The sequence below is a fragment of the Bombus affinis genome, chromosome 2, assembly GCF_024516045.1.
Source record: "Bombus affinis isolate iyBomAffi1 chromosome 2, iyBomAffi1.2, whole genome shotgun sequence".
Taxonomy (NCBI): domain Eukaryota; kingdom Metazoa; phylum Arthropoda; class Insecta; order Hymenoptera; family Apidae; genus Bombus; species Bombus affinis.
Window position 1 is genome coordinate 8,439,239 of NC_066345.1, and position 20,926 is coordinate 8,460,164.

A 20,926-nucleotide genomic window follows, 5' to 3' on the forward strand; every position below is an offset into this window, starting at 1 on the left:
GGGAGGGCAGGTCGTTTTAATAATTCACACGGCAGCCGATACGGCCGCGGAAAATAAAGATGTAGGCCCAGGACGGCCATTTTTCCTCGTTAATTGAAGCAAGTAAACCCTTTTGCTTGGTAGATCACGATAAGCTTCGAGATCCACCAACCAAACAACGGCGAACAGGGCCCTGGTTTGTGTAGAGGAGCGGCTTCTTCGTTCGCCTTCCTCTACCGTGTACAGGCTGCTTCCTGTCCGCTAACCATTTCTCTTTCCACCGTGTACGAATATACATCCTCGTGCATTGTGCACACGATAATGACGAAGAACGGGGGAAGAAAATTATCTATTATCCCTCGGGGGAGGAGTGAGCCGATCTTCGACAGGACTGGACCAACCGAAATGGGAGAACAAACTGGGTGTTCCTTCTCCTATATATATAGAAATATTTTATTTATTTATTATTTATTTATTATTGCTTAGCCCGTCCCTTTCGGCTTTGGACGAACTTTCGTTTTTACATCTCTTATGTCTTCTTATATATCTACCTCCCCTCTTTTCCACTCTATTTTATTGCACTCGCTTAATTATACTATCTCTAAAAACTAAAACTAGAAACAAAAATTAACATCTAATGACTAAAAACTGTTGCAACTTTGGGCTTTAGCCTCCTTGCTGTGCTTCCTTCCTGTCGTTTGTCCTTCTCTTCTCTATTATTGCTTTCAGTTCTGTTAAACCTTCTCCAGTCTCATTTAACGCTTTTCATGTCCTTTGGTCCTCTCGTTACTTCACATTCTTCTATTACATGTCTCAGGTCTTCTTCTTTCCTTCTACACAGTCTGCATCTTTTTTCATCCGCTTCTTTTTATTTCCTTGTATTGTATTCCCTTGCTTTGGTCTCGTTTCCACATCTGAATCTTGCCAATATTCTTCTGTCCTTCCACTTCATCCTCTCTTCTAAGTACTTTGGTAATTTTTCTTTGGCTATATATATAGAAATATAGGAATATAAATATATAAATATAAATATAGAAATATAATATATATGATGAAAGGACATCGGGGCCTCTTTTCTGGAATTTTTCGAAAGACCCCCAATACTTTAGTCTAGACTTTTCATTATAGCTGTACTTAAATGATAAAACTTAGAAGTAGTTGTTTATTATTTAATCCGATTAGGTGTGGCCGAGATTTATAACAATAGGCTTGGGCTCGAAATGATACAATGGGTCGCCAAACGTAGCCACGGTCATGGAATGGACGTTTTTACCTAACAGAGGTATGAAGTAATTGCATAGTTCTCCTTGAAAATATAGTTGACCGGAGGGGTACAGAGAGGTACAGAGAAGAGTATACAAGTGCAGTTCCACTTGGACTGAGAGGGCTAGTTGAGTTCTACTTGTACTGTGTTCAAGTAAATTGAGTTACGCTTGAATTCTGGACAAGTTCAGTTCGACTTAGATTTTAGAAGAAAACGCATTCGCTATGCCGTTGACCCTGGATTCGTCATTGAACCTAAGATCATTGTCATTAGCATCTGAAGTATCTAATCGCCGCGGTTACTTGTCAAATTCTGTAATAATCATATTGGTATCCGTAAATATCATCTATATCGTATAACAACAATGGCTAGTCCAAATGAAGACATATATAGTAGAAATGTAGAAATATATATATAAAATGATTTTTATTGGGTGATCGTGGCACTTGGAGTGTGGGATAATTGCACGTAATTATCGGTGGTTATCGATATTAGAAAAGTAATGCGGGTATCGCGATACGTGTAACTAGCTCGTTAAAATTAGATCGGGAGGTGGTTATAAGTAAAATGTGGAAGGTTTTATCGTGGAATTTGTCAGATAATCAGCGATTTATCGGGGAACGTGGCGTGTAACAAAAATAAACTTAGTTTGGAGAAGTCTAATCGAATGTTCGCTATTATCGTGCGGAGTTGGAATTTAATGGCAAGATATAATTTTCGGGTTAGGAAATGGTTAAGATACTACGGACGCTACAGGTGTATCGCAATATAAGCTTGCGTGTTTTTACCAAAAAGTTCGAGACTTTATTCTACCGATGGAACAAGACTTCCGTACTTCCTTCGTCATTTTTTGATCAATCTTTAATTCAAAATGTTCCAGAAAAGCTACTTTATATTATATATAAATCTATATTGTTAGATGTCTATCGTCAAGAAATTGTTGTTTCTAACTTCGTTACGTTAACTAGGCAATTAAATATTCCTTCCACCATTCATTGCTCCCTTTATTCAATTAACTTCTACTTACACCTTTAATACTAATTATTCCACATAATTCCAAGAGTCAATACCACTAGCATTCTGCGTCAAATTTTCTCATATAAACACCGCTGCATTAAGCTCCATCCCAAAGTTTCTCTCGCAAAATCTACACAGTCTTAACATAATATGCTCGAAGTTTCCGGATACGTCACGCCGCGGAACAGAAACAAATGTTGACACTATGATGCAAAGACGGGATATTAAATGAGACGATGGCGAACAGATGTTCAAGTTTACTTCGTGGTTGGTCCCTTTGATCGATATAATCCGCGATTCGTACGCGGTATCGCATGCTTTCATCGGATTAAGGAGAAGCGCAGATAGATAGCCACGTGCAGCCGATGACAAAAGCTGCGAATCGTACCGTTTCATCTTGACGTCCACTTTCGACAAGGAATCACCGACACGTGAGTGGCGATTAATTAACGGGCTCGCTCGCTCGTCAACCTCAATTAGGGCAATTAATTCGTCTCGTTAAGTCGTGCACCATCGCGTGTATTTGCATCGTGCGTTTCTTCTCGAAAATGAGAGTAAGCTGGCTTATGCGATTTGCGAAATCTCGGCGATCGCTGTTCTTTATGGTATATCATACGCATTTGTTAGTTCGTATTGAAATTGTTTTTTTATTTTCTTTATATCGCTTCGGTTCGATGAATTCTGTGCTCGTATTACACTGAATAAATATATCGTGAGGTAACATATGATTCGAACTCGTAAACTAACAGGGAAAGTACTTCTACTAAAGAAATCTCGCTTTTAATACAAACAGTCGATTGAAGTAGCTCTGCCTAAAACTACAGATTCATAACACTTCGATGAGAGATCCAGATCCATTTTATGATTTGTATTTTTTTTTTTTCCTATTATTATACTGTGACATTCTACTACCACTATCATCTCTATCTATTGTGGTATGGTGAATAATGTATTTGTACTATAAAATCAGTGAATGGGAAAGTAAAATGTTTAGTTTTAATCCTTGTATTCCTAATAGATTCTAACAGATGGTTGAGATTACATTAATTTTCAGGATATTCAATTTTAGTTTACCTTCTAGGTTTTATACGATAATGACTATTAGTGGTTATTAAACGATTAGATTTTACAATATCAATTGAGAATTAAATAAACATTTGTACATTGTTCGCAGATTATAGTATAATCCCAAACATTCCATATTACTCACACGATATCTACTCGTTACAATTTTCACTTCTCCCAATCGTTTCATACCTTCGAACATTTCACGCTCACGACACAAATCTTGCCATGTTAGGTGTCACCAGGCATTCAAATCTCCCGTATGCATTCGTATTGGCAAAATTGTTCCGTCTTCTTAATCACGTTGATCACAGACGTTGGTGTATTTGTGACAAATTTAAACGTTTACGAATTTGCAAGAAAAGTACGTAATATTAGAAAATATGGAAAACATTCAAAGCAAAGCGGCCTAATAATATTTAATAAGACGAAAGAAATTTCTATTCGAATCTCACTTTCCAATTATTTTGATAAACATCCGTGGTCCACTCATAACCAATACTTCAATATAAACGTTCCATCTCCTCGAATCGACCCCCAGTCACTCGTCACACACCCTACAACACACCCTGACCTACATTCTAACCCCCTCACAAAATCAATTACCACATTCTATTTTCTCGATCAAAACGAGAGTCTTGTAATCAACCATATTTTCTTCTAAAATCTGATTAAGCAGATACATATCCATTATTCCTCATCCGGGCTATAATCAACTCTTCGTCTTCTCGATTTCTGAGGGGAGATAAAAAAACACGAATCGCTGCAGAGGATATTTTTCCAGGGTTAGTTCCAGGAACTTTGTCGTTGCACGTTTATCAGCGGATTCCTTCGAACGGTTGTTCGCACGGCTTGCTGCAGAACTTTAATTCAATCAGGAAGGATCGGAAGCTAGGAACGGATGTGCACTATGTGTAAGTGTGTCTGCACGAAATCGCGAACGCCACATAATTCCATCGTCGGGTATCGGCTTTACGAGAACTGTCTCGAACTCGTCTCACGAGTCGGCGATTCCCGACAGTCTGGAAAGTTGCGGTATTACGACGACCATTTTTCCTTTTAGCAACCAGCGACCAGCGACCAGCTCTGCGCGCCCTCCGTCTAGGATTAAAACCCGTCGAACAACCGACGAAAATAACGAAACTGTCTGGCTCCGCTTTGCGAACGCTCCAGCAACTGTGTCCTACGATGAGAAAGATTACGCGAGCGAGGATTACGCGAGATGTTTTGTTTTTTCCAATTATTTTTTAAGAGTTTCGTTTCCTACTGACTCCATTGTTGGCCCAACAAAACGACTTTTCGTAGCGGTTAATCGAATTTTGATCCTGTTAAAGATTTATAAAATTGTTAGTGAGGAAGAAAAAGGTAATTTGTCGTTTAAATTGCTGATATCTTGGATGTGATGATTTCTTTATTTTAGAATTTTTCGAGAGTTCTGTCTTCTATATTTAGAATAAATTATATTGTACTTGCATTCGCAACAATTATAATTAACCAGAATCGAAATTAATTTATTATGTGGAAATATTGGATTGGCAACTAAGTGATTGCGGATTTTGTCAATACCATCTAATGACAATATCCGCAATCACTTAGTTGCCAACCCATTATTTAATTTTCATCTGACGAATTAACCGCTGTGAAATAATTCTATTAAAATTCAATCATAAATTATACAAAATATTTTCTAGCAGGATATTTCTAGCTTGGCAAAGTATCCAAGTAATTTAATACCGCGTTTCAAATAATTCTTCTTGCACAGCTTTTTATCGTATCGTAACAGTATCAAGCTGTTCAAAGCAATCGAACTACCAGATGGAGACCTAGATAAAACGTGCACCTCGAATCGTATAATCGTTCCAAATCGGGAAGTTCAGGTCTTTTTACGAGGCCGAATTACACGATTCACGAATGTCGCTCGAAAACGGAAATCCCTTGTCGTCGCGCGGTGCTCGATGAAAGGCGTACGATATCGAATAACTCGGATTTTCCCAGATGGAATACGTTTTATGATTTATACTTATACCGTGCTCGCGTCGTCGGTGAAGACGCGAAAACTGTGTTATTCGTCAGAAAATGTCTCTCCTCTGACGGACTCCTTCCAAATTAATTAAATAATATATCGGAGAAGATAGAACAAAGAATACTAAATCTCTAGTTCTATTTTATGTTCTATATCTTAGGCGATAAATTTCTTAGCACGTAAAAAGACAAAATACAAATTATTCTGATCAAATCGCGTTTTTGCTTGAAATATTTTTTAATTATATCGAACTGTTACCATCTGCCATAGAGTCGAAACTGTTCTTGATTATGGATGCTAAGTGCGAAATAGCATGTATTCTGTCAAAGTTTATAAAATGTGGGACGTAAAATATCTTGTCATTTATCAGATGCTAATGCGCTGAAATAAATCAGTTAATTAAAAAATTAAGCAACTCGACTTAAACGCTATTTAATTTAAATTTATGATCGAAAGATACCAACTGAGGATTTATACAGTCCAAAGTACTTAAATTTCGTGATTTGGTGTGCACGTGTTCTTGTTTATGTGTAAGTTTTATGGTTCTACCTTGTAGCGTAAATGAAAGTTAAAAGGCAAGCGGAAATAAAGATTTCTCGCTCTGGAAGAATTCTACTTACATTTCAAAGCTCATCGATATTAAAAATTCTACAATTTTCTACGTATTTTCTCTAGCTTGCTTGACATTTCTTATTGCAAAATTTCTCTCGTCACTGAACTTTGGTCTCGGTTAAAAGAACGATTCCGCGTCAACTACTGTACTGTAGGCGATGTAAATTTCACGATTACTATAAATAAATTGCGAATCGACAAGATAACGCGGCCGACAACGGAATAAAGAGAATACTCTCGAGCGTGAAATGATATTCAATGTAATAAAATTGCTCGAATACCCGTGAACAGCGGCACACCCGTCGAAACGGAGGAAGCAGACGAATGAAAAAATGAAACAGAGAGAAGCAGAGAGTATATATGCTTCCGTCACGGGTCACGAAAAAATGCTAATTTCATTCTGGCCAACGATTCCACCAGTTTAACACGCGATCGCTAATTTTTTTCTTTATTCCTTTTTTCTTTTCCCTTTTCATCGCGACACGTCTCTACGCCTTAACGATCGTAATATGCTAATGGCGGACATTTCAGAGGAAAACTTATAACGAGGCCGCTCGTATTGTATTTTATTGCGGTTTACCTTGTATCTGATTCTTCGATCAGATCGTTTCGCTTCATCGACAATAGAAATATGATGAAAAATATGTTGATTTACGCGGGAATTTCGAATAGGTGAAAAGATGAGAAGTATCGAACGTAGATAATTAACTTTACATGCTTTGCATGCTGGTTTTGTTTACTGTATTCGAAAATAATTGTAAAAAAAAGCAGGTTCTTCAACTTTCTTTCGACGTTTCAACTTTATAATCTTAAATTACACGCCATCAAATATTTTAACGAAGAATCTTTCTATATCCAAAATGTGAAACTGAAGAAAGAAAGGAGCAAAGGAAGGAAAGAAAGAGAGCGAGAGAGGGGGGGGGGAGAAAATCAGGAAAAAAGGAAAAGTAGAGGGTTGGAAGCAGAGCAGAAGGGAAGATACAGATCCACCAGCTGTTACGGTCCCATTTAGGAATCATAAAAATAGATTTGTATAAATTTAGTAACAACGATCATAGCTACCAAACAAAATTTTTTTAATAAAAACGTATGTACATACATATACGTATATATATGTAGATATTTGATATTTTGAAAACCTATTTCGATTAAATATATCGGAAAGCAATTTCAATCTATAGAATAAATTTAATATATATAAATTTTAGAAAAAAATAAACAACGGATTAATATGAAAACTGTTATATATTAAACAACAGTTCTATACCACTTTTCTCCTAACGTATTTCAATATCAAGTGACATTGAATTTCTACTCGTCCATTGTTATACATATTTACACCTTCGGCAAATTAAAGATCCCAAACGAGACTTTCATACTCTCATTTATAATTCAAAATATCAATCCAACAGCCTTGGAAAATTGTCGCTTTCTTATCAATCTGACGCCATCGATACTCGCACAGCAGTTCCCCTCTACGGTTGTCTATCTCTAACAAATAGAAATCAACTTTTTTTCAAGCAAACGGAGAAATATCATCCACCACATCGCCCGAATAAAATACCAAAAACCTCTCTCAGCCTCTCGTTTCCCAATAATTAAAAACCCTAAGAAACCTCTGCACTTTCAACTAAAATTCCAAACACCCTGACACAATTTTCCTATCCTTGCCACTTTCGTGCCATCTTTAAAACTCCTCTTCGCGCAACAGTTTCTCTCTATATTCCTTCGAAATACCGGCATCCAATTCGCTGGATTTTCCTCGCATAGCCGGACTACGCACACCGGCATATTGAAAACTGTAGTTTTCCCCTCGCAGATCGGATCTTTGCCTAGGATATTCGCCAGGAAGAGACGCGTGTACGATCCCCTGTACCCGAGGAAACACAAGAACGACCTGGAACGTTGCTCTACACTTGGAAGAGGCACAATTGTCGGCGTATGCGCGCTATGCATACACAGCTGCATAAGAAAAGACGAGGACGAAGGGAGAGCGCGCGTGGAAAACGCCCTGATCCTTGATAAGAATCTCATTGTCGTGGGCTTGGACCTGTTGTGGAGGAACCTTTAACAGATCGTTGGCGAGAGGGGAAAGGGCGCGCCGACCGCATCGAGCAAATTGCAACTCTGTCGAAACTATCGGACCAAGCGGATCGCCGAGAGAAGAATGCGCGACACGATTGTTAGGGGTCTGCTTCGTTCCCGGGCACCTTTTCATCGTGTACGCCCCTGTCCTGGTGTAACCTCCTCCGCGATGATAACATCTCCTTAGACAAACGTAGCGCGACATCGTTTCTTCTTTTATTCTCTCTGTCCCTCCTTTGCTATCTGTTTATCTTCGTTCTTTTTTTCCTCGACACTCCCTGCTGTCGTCACTCTGTCGCACCAACCCCCTTCTTTTCACCGTCTTGTTTTATTTTACGGCCTCTTTGAATTTATCTGTGTCTTCTTCCTTTTCTGTTCTTTATCTCGCGGTATTTCCTAGATTGCTTAGATTCGTGAATGTGTGTATCTATATGTATAAAGGATCTCGTAGTTTAGTTATAAAACTGGAAATAATTTGGTCAGAAGATTGGCAATTTTTCGCGCGACAGAATTTATCTGGAAAAATTAACGCGCGATAAAAGGTTGGCGTTAGCACGTTAAGAAACGTTATAGAGCAATTTTGTTATTCAAGAAACTCATCATCCTCGGCTCGTTTAGTTGTCAAGCTGCAAAGGGATAGAGGAGGTTGTTCTCTAAATTGCTCATTAATTCTGGAGATTGTATCTAAAACCGGTTAACACCTCGACGAATCGTGTATTCAATTTTAATACATCATTGGCGATCTCTTACGTAAGCGACTTAAGTTTCGTATAATATGTACATCTTAATTTCGCAAGAAAATAGTCGACAATGCTCCTGATTATTACTTTGCTACTGACTCATATAAATACTTCACTGACGTTCGTATATCGTCGATACAAAATGCACACATACGTATATACACACAGTGAACGTAGAAAATATTTGTATATCATTATATTTATCATAACATTTACATAGTAGTGAATTAGATCCGAGCATATTAAATTTCGTGTTATTTATTGGTATTTCCATATGACAGAAATTTGATACGTGGTACTATATTCGATAAAAATGAAATATATGGAAATATATGAAATATATGGAATTTGATAAACAGACGCCTGATTAGAAAAATAAGAATACGAGCAAATATCTTTTTGTAGTCACTTTGTATTTTCCTCTATCTCGCTTTACTTCCTAGCTGGCTTAAGTTTATCTATATCTTCTCTCTTCATCTCCCTTTATTTCCTTGGCTTGCTCAGATTTATCTATACTTCCCCTCCTCGTTTTTCCTATCCCCATGGCTCTTCGAGTTCTTTGGTCGTCGAAAGGCCAAATTGTCATCCGATGCCCTGAGAATTCGATTTTCAGTCGAGTTTTGCGGTGACGAGGGTTACAGTCCCCTCTAGCAGTTCCCCTTCCACTTGGAACATTTTAAGGACGAGAGTCTCCAGGTGGATGGAGGAGGGGAGGAATGTCTCGTGTCACAGGCCCTGGGACCGACAATATTGTGAAACGTGCTGCATCCTAGCCTTCTGTTCCACGATAGATTCGATCTTACGAGTCGGCTGGAAATTGGAAAACAGGTACCAGGTACCTATAATGGCTTCGACTGCTCGTCAAGATCTCCTGTACTCGTTCAAGGATGCATGATTCTTTGTTGGAATTCCAGACAATGAGAAATATGATGCTTTGTGCGACCACGATGAATGTATTTGCCAATTCTCTCAGGGCTTAATTCTTTTTCAAGTTTCAGCAGTCTTGCGGAAGAATACAGTTTCCATTAGAGATGTCACCGGAATGAGTTACACATCTTCGTTCGGCTCACCTTGATTTGCTATTTTAGTCGAAGAACATTCCTACCTTGTTATTTCAGATAGGAACACTAGTTACGAGATATGGAATATGAGATAAGGTACATGAAGTATGGAATGTGGGATGGAAATGTGAAATGGCCTTGGGATAATAGATATGGAATAGCGGATATTAGGTGTTTAATGTAGAGTATGCGAATAAGGGGATAGAGGTGGTGTGATCTAATGCGCAATTTTTGAGATATTAAGTACGGAAAATATTTTTCTATTACGATCATGGTATATAAACAAAACCCAAGAATAATCCGAAAGTGTATACTATCACGTGTCACCACGTGTAAATCGAGTCTAATAAATACCTTTGACCCCTGACCTCAGCGAGAAGAAAGGTCGCAATTCATCGATCCTCATCATCGTCCCCGAAAGCTTGTTTCGCCGAGTTCCTCTACGTGTTCCAGTCTTACACAAATATTAGCATACTCATATACACATAGCCTGAACGTACTTCGTCAAAACGGAGACGTTATCGTGGGGCAAGCTGAATGCATAAAAGATCGGCCGGTTAATAGCATAATCGCGTCCCTACCATCGTGTATCCACGTTTCTCTCGTAACTGTATTTTCTCCTTTTTTCTCTCTCTGTTTCTCTTCTTTTAACCGACTCTTGTCAGTGACAGGTTAATCGAAACAACTTAACCCACTAAGAATCAAGCAGTGACGTAATTCATAAAAATTGCATAAACGCGACGTTATTGGGGGAATCGCAAATGTATCAAAATAGTAGATGCTATACGGAAGTTTAGTATATAAATAAGAAAATTTTACAATTCAAAGGAAACTGCTATGGGAGTGCTATAAATACTCCAACTTTTTCAAGCTTCATTAAGCAACCTTGATCGTTTACGTTCATTTTACGTTTCATTTTACGTTTCGTTCGCGTTCCACTCGTATTTTCTTCTTCACTTTCTTTCCAAGTGTATTTTTATTTCTATCAAAAAGCATTTGAAATATTTAACTAAGAAAGTGATCGTATAAAATCCTAGAAACCTCGATAGATATTGTAGGATCTTTACTACAATTAATTGATTTACAATAAATTGATTAAACAAATGTTGATTAAATAGGAAACGATGGTTGTTTAACGTGAACTAGTCACAATAACGTATTATAATTAAGACAACTAGATAATTAATTTGCAACTCTCGTCATCACGGATCCAACCCTCTCTCGACAACGCTAGTGTCACGTAAAATAAAAAAAGAAATCGAAGATGAAAAATAAAAAAGAGAGAATTTATTTCCTAACACTTTGTTTACACTCATGACAGTTTACTTCCGAACTTCGACCGTGACTTTCCAAGACTGAAGCTCTTACAACTTGACTTTCGATCGGATCCGATTCTTTTTCCTTTGTCATCCCTCAATATCCCCACTATCCACGCGTTTGTTAAGCATCCGCGACCGTTACCACGCACGCCTTCTTCTCGAACATTCGGTGGAAGAACCATTGGAATATTGATGGTTCATTAGGCACTTCGCTTCGGCGATATACATTGTCGTTGAGTGCCGTCATATCTTTATCTCTGTCATCAACCCATCAGTTTTGAAGTGTGCCGATCGTGATACTAGCAACACTATCTCGATAACGCAATTCGCACTCTCTGGCTTCTCAATTCACAATGATTATTAATTCGTTTATCGTTCCTTACCAACCCCTTGTCTTTTGTCTTAGACTCATGTCTTTTGTCTTAGCCCCACCACGGACATGTTCCGCGACTGCTTGTTTATAATTTGCCCGACACCCCCCAGGCCCCTCGGCCACGATACTACAATATTCTAGGATATTTCAGATTTTTTGAAACCAGAACAGCAAAAAGTCACGCGTGAATATGAACGATTCAGTCTGCCTATAGAAAGTGCGAGACAATTTCCACTAAGCGTTAAATTAGATAAAAAATAGATATATGAAATATGAAAAAAAGTAAATCTTTGGCATTGCTATTCAAAATCGGTGATGTTAATTAATTGAAAAAGATTCCAAACGAAAGCTTGTGTTAACGCAACACTATAGAAGAACACCATAAAAAATCGGGCGTCCGCCAAAATGAAATTACTAATTAATGAAAAAAAATTGCTAATTAATGAGATGGATTCAACGTTTAGTCTATTCTTTATTATTGTCGCAGAGGTATCGATCGTCGCTGGAAACTGGTATAGAACAATAGCTAAAGTGCCAGGGGATAATCGTTCGATAGATAATGAGCGAGGATGTTACGATGCACTTAGTCGAGGTGAAAGCACGAGCTTTTTTCCTATCCCGCTCGTCGACACAGGCATTCCAGGAGAAGATCTTTGTCCCTGGACGCTTAAACTTCCAGTGAATTCCACGGAGAACTTACGAAGTAGTTTTCATTCTGGGTTTTATCGGTGAACAACAGTTTTCACGTGGTTTCGTTTACGTGCCTCTTCAATTATCTTTTTAATTTTTCTAAAGTTTACGTTCTATCGGATCGCATTTGATACACGATCGAATAAGAAATTATTCTACGTACATACGGAAATACATTGGAAATGTAGAAGAAAATTGATTCACTTTTACAGCATCCCGTATGGAATTTATAATACACTCTCCTTTCTATTAAAAAAATCGTTTTCTAATTCTTTTAACAATCACATGCTTTACCAGTCCAACTTCTTATATCTGTAGTAAAGATACAAATGTTAAGTATATTTTTTAGTCACATACCTAAATTATTCTACAACTTTTACCTACTTTATAATTGAAAACTATTTGAAATTTACTTCGCTATTTTATCTTATAAAATAGCCCCCCCCCCACAGTATTCTTCTTCAGTTACAACTTCCAACTGTAGATTTGAATTTCGTAAATACTACAAAAACACGTAAAGAAAAGTACCAAATTTTCATTTCGTAGAAACAATCAGGCAGCAAACGTACGACAAAAATTCTCCATCCTCCAGTTGTTCATGGAACGAGATTCGCCGTTCGTCTCGTTCGTCGCAATTCCAACGTTTCCTCTTCCAGCGATATCAGATTGTCGTCGATCGAACGAATCGTCGGTGGATCTCGCGTGTGTCGCGAGGCACGCGATACTTTTCCCGGGTTGTTCCTGCAACAAGATGAAAAAGGAACGGAAACGATGGCGAAGAGAAGCGGATGGTGTATAGATCGTATAAAAGCACACCGGTCTCGCCAAAAGCGTCTTCAACTTCTCGTTTCTCCGGCTGGTTTCACCGAGCCAAAAGAAACGCTTTACAATGGGACGCGGCTGTCTGAACGGCGACTCGGCCCATTATTTATTAAAGAACCATTCTTTTTATCGGCGGATAGTTTTCTGGCCCTGTCTTTTCAGGCACAGCCCATTCTCTCCCCGCCTGGAAAACTTTACAGCGTGGAAAAGAGATTGGTTACAACGTCCAAGGGGAGAACGTACGAGGGTACAACGTGTGTCTGCGTTGCGTGTAGAGAGGAAGCGACGATGGAGGAGCCGGCCGTGGAGAAATCTTGTCGCCTTGATAGCGATCTTATATCTGTGTGGACGAAGCTCATGGGCCAAGTTCTCTCTGTCACGACCAACGTCCACTAAATTACCAAGTTGTTTGTCAATAGTCTGTCGCGATCCAGCTTGACGACGTTTCGATCCTCTGACGCGATTGTAGAAATCACTGGGAATATCGTATGTACGGCTTGTTAGAGTTAAGCGTATTATGCGGAGGAGCAAGGTTGACGAAGATGCCGGTTTTAGGGTGGATTTGGGTTCGTTGACTCTGGATATGTACTTTAGTTTCGAAGCATTGGGATATTCTTATCTTGGAGAAGGGCAACGAATGTGACAATATTTTATTTACAGATTTATTTATTGTTAAGGCAGAGAAACGTGATAATTTAAGAGCGAAGGTCCTAATGGTGCAAGTCCAGATTTTGAGAATTTGGATTTAGTTATATATTTACGATCTTAAAAGGAGAGAAATGAGACGATTGGTGGATGAAAATCATAGTCAAGATTTTGGGAGTTTCGATTTAATTACCTATTATATTTCAATTCTTAAAAGTATCGTGTCTTTAGTTTCATAGTTAATCAAGCTATGACTTTGTTCTTTGTTGCGACGAGCTTTCACGGCTTGGAAAAATATATAATGAATTTTCTATAACAATAAACATAGGAATAACTTATTAATTAAAGTTAATTACACGGATAAAGGAAAGCACGTCGATTGTAAAATAATTTCAAAAACGGAAGAATCTCGTTAACCTACCGGTCTTGGTTACTTATTTCCACCGTTGCAAACCCTGTGAAACTGAGCGTTCTCGGTTTACGAGCGCAAATGTAGTAATGAAACATTCCATTCTTTCCGAGTCAGCGACAGTGAAACCAGCATGGAACATTGTTGGTCAGTATGGCCGACTATCGAACCATCCTGTTCTATGAACTCGTACGTAAAGATCAAACGACGTCTTTACGAGTAATTTGCTCGTCGATAGGCGTGGTTATGAATTCAGTATGGATCATAGAAAAAGAAAGATTTAACGAATCAGAAAAATGACCTGGAAATTCTTAAGGACCCTAAAATCATCAAACTTTACGACGTGATTTGTTCCAAAGGTAATAAGATTATATTTATACTAACTTCTATATATAGCTACTTTCGGATCGATTTTCCTTTCACTCCTCCTACGCATCATTATTTTTAAAATAAAAAGAAAGATAAAAGATTAAGATAAAAGATCTTGAAATTGTCGACACGATGATCTTGTAATATCAAGTTACGAAAAATCTCCAATGTTCGAATAAAAAATTAGCGAACAAAGCAAGGTGAATCGATACGTTGTCATCACGGACTAACGAGACTTGAAACACTAATATAATTTATCTCGTAATTATCCTCTATCGTCTAAGCAGATTAAAACATACCATGTATAACCTGAATACCTTGATAAACTTCCGAGATCGTACCGGTTAATTCGTTTTTTATCAGTACGACTAATCTGAATTACTAAGCCAGCAATCTCATTACTTTTGAAACGGACCACGTACTTAGTATCATTTCGTATTCGAATTGGTTCTGGTTTTTCGTATTAGAAAGGCGACACTGTAGCCTCGTGATACGTGCAATATAAATATACAGAGGGAAAATGTAAATTACTCGAAGGCTCGTTCCTACTACACACATATCAGCGTCATTTCGCCAAGTGACTTACGAGAAACTGTTGTGTCCTGTATTAATACACTGTAATGTAACTTCTGTTCTTTGCTGTTGATATATGCACGCAATAAATCATGGCGAATCTTATTTGGACGAACCAGGCATCGGCTTGTTCAACAGGTCTAATTTGCGAACCATCGTCTCTCACGGTAACTTCGGACGTCGTGCATAACCTACTCGTTCGGAGTACGCCTTGTATACGCGTCTTTTTTTTTCTGTAGAGTGGAAATGCTACAGCCTTTTTCAATAATGATGCATCCGCGCCGCGCACCTTGTTCTCGATGATTGCTTTTACAATTAAAACGCGGCATGACCCATGTGTTGTAGGTATTTAATCAAAGATCGCAGCATCCAGCTAATTTGTCTCACTAAACTGATATTTTCTAGGTAGGCTTCTGATTACCGTTGTTATACATTTTCATTGCGCTTATAGTTCGAAGGACTATTAGACAATTTGCATAATAGGAGTTTAATGATTCTCATCGTTATTCGTAATTTTTCATTTTTATAATTTATATTTGAATAAGTAGAGACGTAGTCAGCAGGGGTTCATTTAATCAGACGCTACAATTTCGTTGCAATAAATAAATAGAAGCTTAACTATTTACTTAATTATTCTTTATTTTAGGTATTCGTAGGCTGGAATTATTCTTATAATGTTCTTTAACACTTTGACTGCCACGCCGAAATCACATGTTTCGCTCAGAACGCCATGAGAGTATTTTTATTATTCAAAGCATATTATGGCAAAATAATAATAAATTGATGATGTAAGACAACATTCTTCCCCAATGGACCGTTTATCTTATTGGTGGTCATGCGTGACCACCGTGGCGCCTTGGTAACAGTTGATAGCGACATATTATAACAAGGCTTCGTTTATTTCAACAAACCATTCGCATTCGTTATTTCGTAGTAAGCAAAATGTCCAGAATATATTGTTGAAACGTGTAGAAGATATTAGTAAACGGTATTTGCTCATTCTATATATAATAGCAAGGTATGTTCACACTTCTAACTTCAATTATATGATTATAAAGCAGCATTTACGATTATTTTCTATATTTATAATAATATATTTCTATATTTATAATATTTCTATATTTATAATAATATTCAAACACAGTGCACCGTTAGGTGCAAGATTTGTTCTAATTTTTTTTTTTTTTTTTTTGATGTTCTAATAAAAATGTTTAATTGTTCAATGGGTCACTTTTTAGTTCAAAGTATCTTCTATCTATCGGTTATATTCAAAATACCTTAACTGTCAATTTTCATACAATTCTTACAATTGTAATGTTGTGGCGTGGCAGTCAAAGTGTTAGGAGGAATATACTGATTGATTTTACAATTGTAACAAATTGTTGAAATATATATAATGAAGCTGCGGATGATGCCAATTTATTTCATGAATTTTGTGTTTTCTATCTAGCCTTTTCCGTTATTTAGTGTATTATTATATGTCTTTGTTACGTGTGCAAAAATAGCTATTCAAACAGAGATACGAGATAGAAACGAACGATTAGCTGCTAGTGTTCCTAATTAGAAATGTCTGTTCGATATTTCTCAAATATAATTTGAGCAACAATACCTTCGCACGAAAATCTGTACAGTATTTAATGAATTTAAATAGAAACTCAAATTCAAATTACTCGTGACTTATTTCAATTTTCTCATAAATGGATACCTCAAATGAAGAAGCTCTATTCTCTTTGCCGATTTCCTTTCGCATATGAAATAATTAACACGTTGTATCCAACGAAAAAGTAATTCCTCGTTATTTCACTAATTATTATATATATATATTTTACTTACAGATCAACGTTAATATAACATCCCTTTCTTTCTTTTATTCGTAGAACACGTTTGCAATATTTAATAGAAGATATCTCTAGAAAAAGGTACAGCCCTATACTTATCGTAACGCAAGGCACGCAACGACACAATGAAACCGAACAAAATCAATTTTATCGAGTCAATTTATTTCCCTCGACACGTGAATAATAAAATAAAAGTTCCGTCGTATCCTCGAATTTAATACGATTACAAAATTGGGAAATACATAAAGCATAAGGCCAAGTGTTGCGTCGATCGACATTGGTTGCATGGTGCGCGCCTTATTATCCTCGTGAAAAGCATCGTCGTATGGGAGGCTGCGTAGGTTTCATTGAATTCTACGTACCATTCATGCGTGTGCTTTCTCGTGTACATGGCACACGTCACCCTTCTTCCTCCTTTCTACTCTCCCTAACAGTCGCATAGCGGACCGACCGCGTGTATAAATTGGGATATGGAGCGTAACTGTCGAGTAAAACTGGTTCCATGGAATCAATGGGCTGCCCCGCTATACGATGCCTGCCACCTTGATGCGTGTCACCTATCGCGTGATAGCGTATTAATGGCGGCTCATGGAATTCCAGTTATACGGCTGATTCGCTGGAAAATTTCGTTGGATATGCGAGCTAATTAATTCAAGGAAAATGAAGCTTCCATTTAGACGAGATAGAGAATAACCGAGAATAAGTGGCGGATATTTTGATTCTAATATTTAATTAAAAATTTACACCATTTGTAATTGAAAAATTTGTAAGATTTATACTCGTGATATTTGCTTGTTGCTAAGTTAAAACATTTCTTTATTATTCTTGGATATAGAAATATTGGTATTTTTCGTGGTAGAGGTTTCTTAACTCTTTGAGCGCTATGAACGCATATATGCGTTCTCACACAACCATTCAATTTAGGCTAAAAGTGGCATTAAATTGGCGTGATAAAAAAGACGTATAGATGTTATCCAATTCTGATGATTTCGTTGAAACAAAAAGAGTTTGTTATCAAACTGGTAAACCAAAGCGAAAACCAAAGTGTGTAGCAGACTACAATGCCTTGATGAGCGCAGTTGATAAAATTGATATGATTTTGAGTTCACTTTACCGCGTTCGAAAAAGCACAAAATGGTATAAAAGATATTTTTTCCGCCTCTTAGACCTCGCTATATATAATGTATATATTCTTTACAAAAGTGCTAATAATAAAACTGGAACATTTGAAAATTTTCATCTGCTTCTCATAAAAGATATTTTGCAAAAATACCCACCATGCAGAATAGAGGCTAAAGGAGGAAAAGTTCATTCGGACGACCTTCTATTTCGGTTAACCGAGAGGCACTTCCCTACATTCTACGTAACTAAAGAAAATAATAAACATTCTTCACGACGAAGATACGCTATTTGCGTTAAACATAATCGCAGGACTGACTCGCGTTACGAATGTAAAAAATGTAACATTGGCTTATGTATCGAACTCTGCTTTGAGATTTACCATACAATACAAAATTATTAAACTTTCAATTTGAAAGATATAATTTAAAACTTTTATATTATCCATGTTATTATTGCTTAATGAAATAAATAGTTATTAAGGCTTTTCAGGTCACTACATAATTTATTTTAGTTACAATCAATATATTTTGCAACGAAAATTCAGTCTCTTCAACTTGCTCTTTTTCGTAAAAAAATACGCAGCCCACGGTGTGCTTCGTAAAGAGTGGGCAGTCCACGGCGCACGCTTAACGTCGGATAATGCAGCGTTCAAAGGGTTAAACAACGACGGAGATCGGAAAAGTATGCACTTTTTGAGAAGTTAATCCGACGTAAAGGAGATACGTACGAAATAATGATTTAATTTCAAGTTGTTGAACAATGTTTTCAATTGGCAATTACGTGAACTGGAAATTGTATTTACGATATGTTGTGAATATAGAAATTGGAATTTTATTCTCACCGCCGAAGTGTTCAACGAAGCGTGCGACACATTTTCCTTTCGGCAGATACCAGAGAAACTTTATCAAATTAAAAGAAGCTAAATTTCAACATCTCGGAACAAGACCACCTCCATAGTTTCGTTTCGTGAAACGTTTGACCCTTCTGGTTTAATAGAATTCGCGAAGGAAAAGAGTTCCGCGGAGAATTGACCGGATCGTCGAACTGATAACGAAATTGGACATACCGTTTGACTAATCGAAAATCGAAAACTGGATCAGCGTTTAATTAATTCCCGAGCGATTAAAGCGTGCCGGAAACGCAACGGACCTCGCGATCGTCGAATCGAACATTTTCCGTTTAACCGCGGAATATAATGATCGTCCCGCGATTTCCATGAAATCGTTCCGCGCCCTGTCTGTCTCGTATTTCGCGAGTTCATCGATTGAATTTTAAGCGTTCGTTAAACCGTTCTATCCGATCTTCGTCTGACTTGTCTATTATTTATATTACGCGAAATTTCATATGTTTCCTCCGGCTATAATACCATTTATCGTTTACTAAGGATACGTATCCTGAGAAAAATTCCTGCTCATAAAAATTGAACGTAGTAGGAAATTTAAAAAATATGTAACATCTCTTTTATTTCATTTGCATACTACTATGTTTTGTATGTGGCTGTATTACTGTATTTTATGAATATATTATTGCATTCGCATGATGAAAATTGGCTGTAGGATAATGATTGAAACAAACAAAAACAGAAGTAATTAATTAAATAAAAGTTAAAGTGACAAGAAGAAGACGATCCTTTGATTGTATAATGGTTCAATATCTTGCATGGTTTACTGTGTTATAACAGTAAATAGGCAACAATCGCTTAAGTAGCTATTACAGAAATCGTAAAACAAGGGATTAATGATCCTTTTATTACCGGTCATTAATTCTCAGATCTGCAATTGGAGTAAGAAAGTATAATCGATCATGTATCGGAATTGAAAAACACACAATCGAATTTTTTGCGCTCATAAGCAATTAAACTTCTGAATATAGAAGGTTAACTGGCGAAATTGCAGAGGCGATCGGCAGCGGTCACCATTGGCAAATAACAAAAGTATTAAAACAACGAATCGTGTGTAACGGCGGTTTTATCTTTTTGGCAACGCGTTTTCATTGCCTCGTTAAATTGTACTGGCTACTCGAAGAAAACATTAAAAGCCTATACTGCCATATAAAGGTAAAAAATGTTGGTAATTTAAAGGGCGACCAGGCAGTCTCTTCGCTTCGCAATCCTCTAGCAAATATCGCACGTGCGTAGCATCTTGATGTGCTAATACGTAATGGTGCTAATAGGAAGATAAGCAGTTTCAACGTCGAAATTAACGAATAAGTTCATCAAGAGACTTATTCTTATGGTTCGACGAGCAAATTAAATTTCAACGCTGAAACTCGTAAAGGCAGCTTCTACTGCTTTATAAAATATATACTTTTGAATAGGTGTTTGAAATGTATATTACGATACGTATATGAATATAATTATAACAATATTCATAATGTTCAGTTTCTCTCAAAAGCGATAGTAATCACCAAGAATTAACTGCGAAGGTAAATAAAAGAAACGACTTAAAGATTATAAAAATTAATCGATATTGACTGCCCCCTATAAAAAGTGAAAAGTGCCACTTATCGTGTCCTCTGCCTGTAATCTCCGGCCGCTAATTTAATATTCTCTTCTTCCGATCTGTCCGATTATTTTAATTGGCCGCACTTAATTGAAAAGCCAAAGATAAGAATATGTACACGTTACATGTACGTGTAACTACTTCGGTCTCGGGACAAAAAGTTACAGGGAAATATTAGTAATATGGCAAATCGTACGAATGCATCGTGCACACAACGCTTTGATTCATGGATCGCAATCGTTTCCGTTCATCCGTATGATTCGCGTTTCCCCTTTGATATCGCTTTGGCATTCACGGCTGCTGTTCAATGGACCAAGATAAATCGAAGCCTTTAAGAAAAATTGCCTCCGGTCCTTCCTACGAATTTTATCTGCCTCGGAAGCCATCGATACCGACACCAACCTATCTCTACATTAATA

The 20,926-nt window shown here is 37.3% G+C and overlaps 3 long non-coding RNA genes across 4 annotated transcripts in view; 2 read left to right on the forward strand and 1 right to left on the reverse strand.

Moving 5' to 3' along the window:
- Positions 1-20,926, forward strand: part of LOC126913954 (uncharacterized) — a 52,606-nt gene that overhangs the window by 11,764 nt on the left and 19,916 nt on the right. The window lies entirely within an intron of this gene.
- LOC126913955 (uncharacterized) overlaps positions 1-20,926 on the reverse strand; it is a 159,227-nt gene that overhangs the window by 9,523 nt on the left and 128,778 nt on the right. The gene's annotated exons all lie outside the window — the stretch shown is intronic.
- Positions 4,208-4,815, forward strand: LOC126913960 (uncharacterized). Its single transcript, XR_007709523.1, has 2 exons — positions 4,208-4,239; positions 4,389-4,815. It is a non-coding gene; the product is annotated as an uncharacterized LOC126913960 (long non-coding RNA).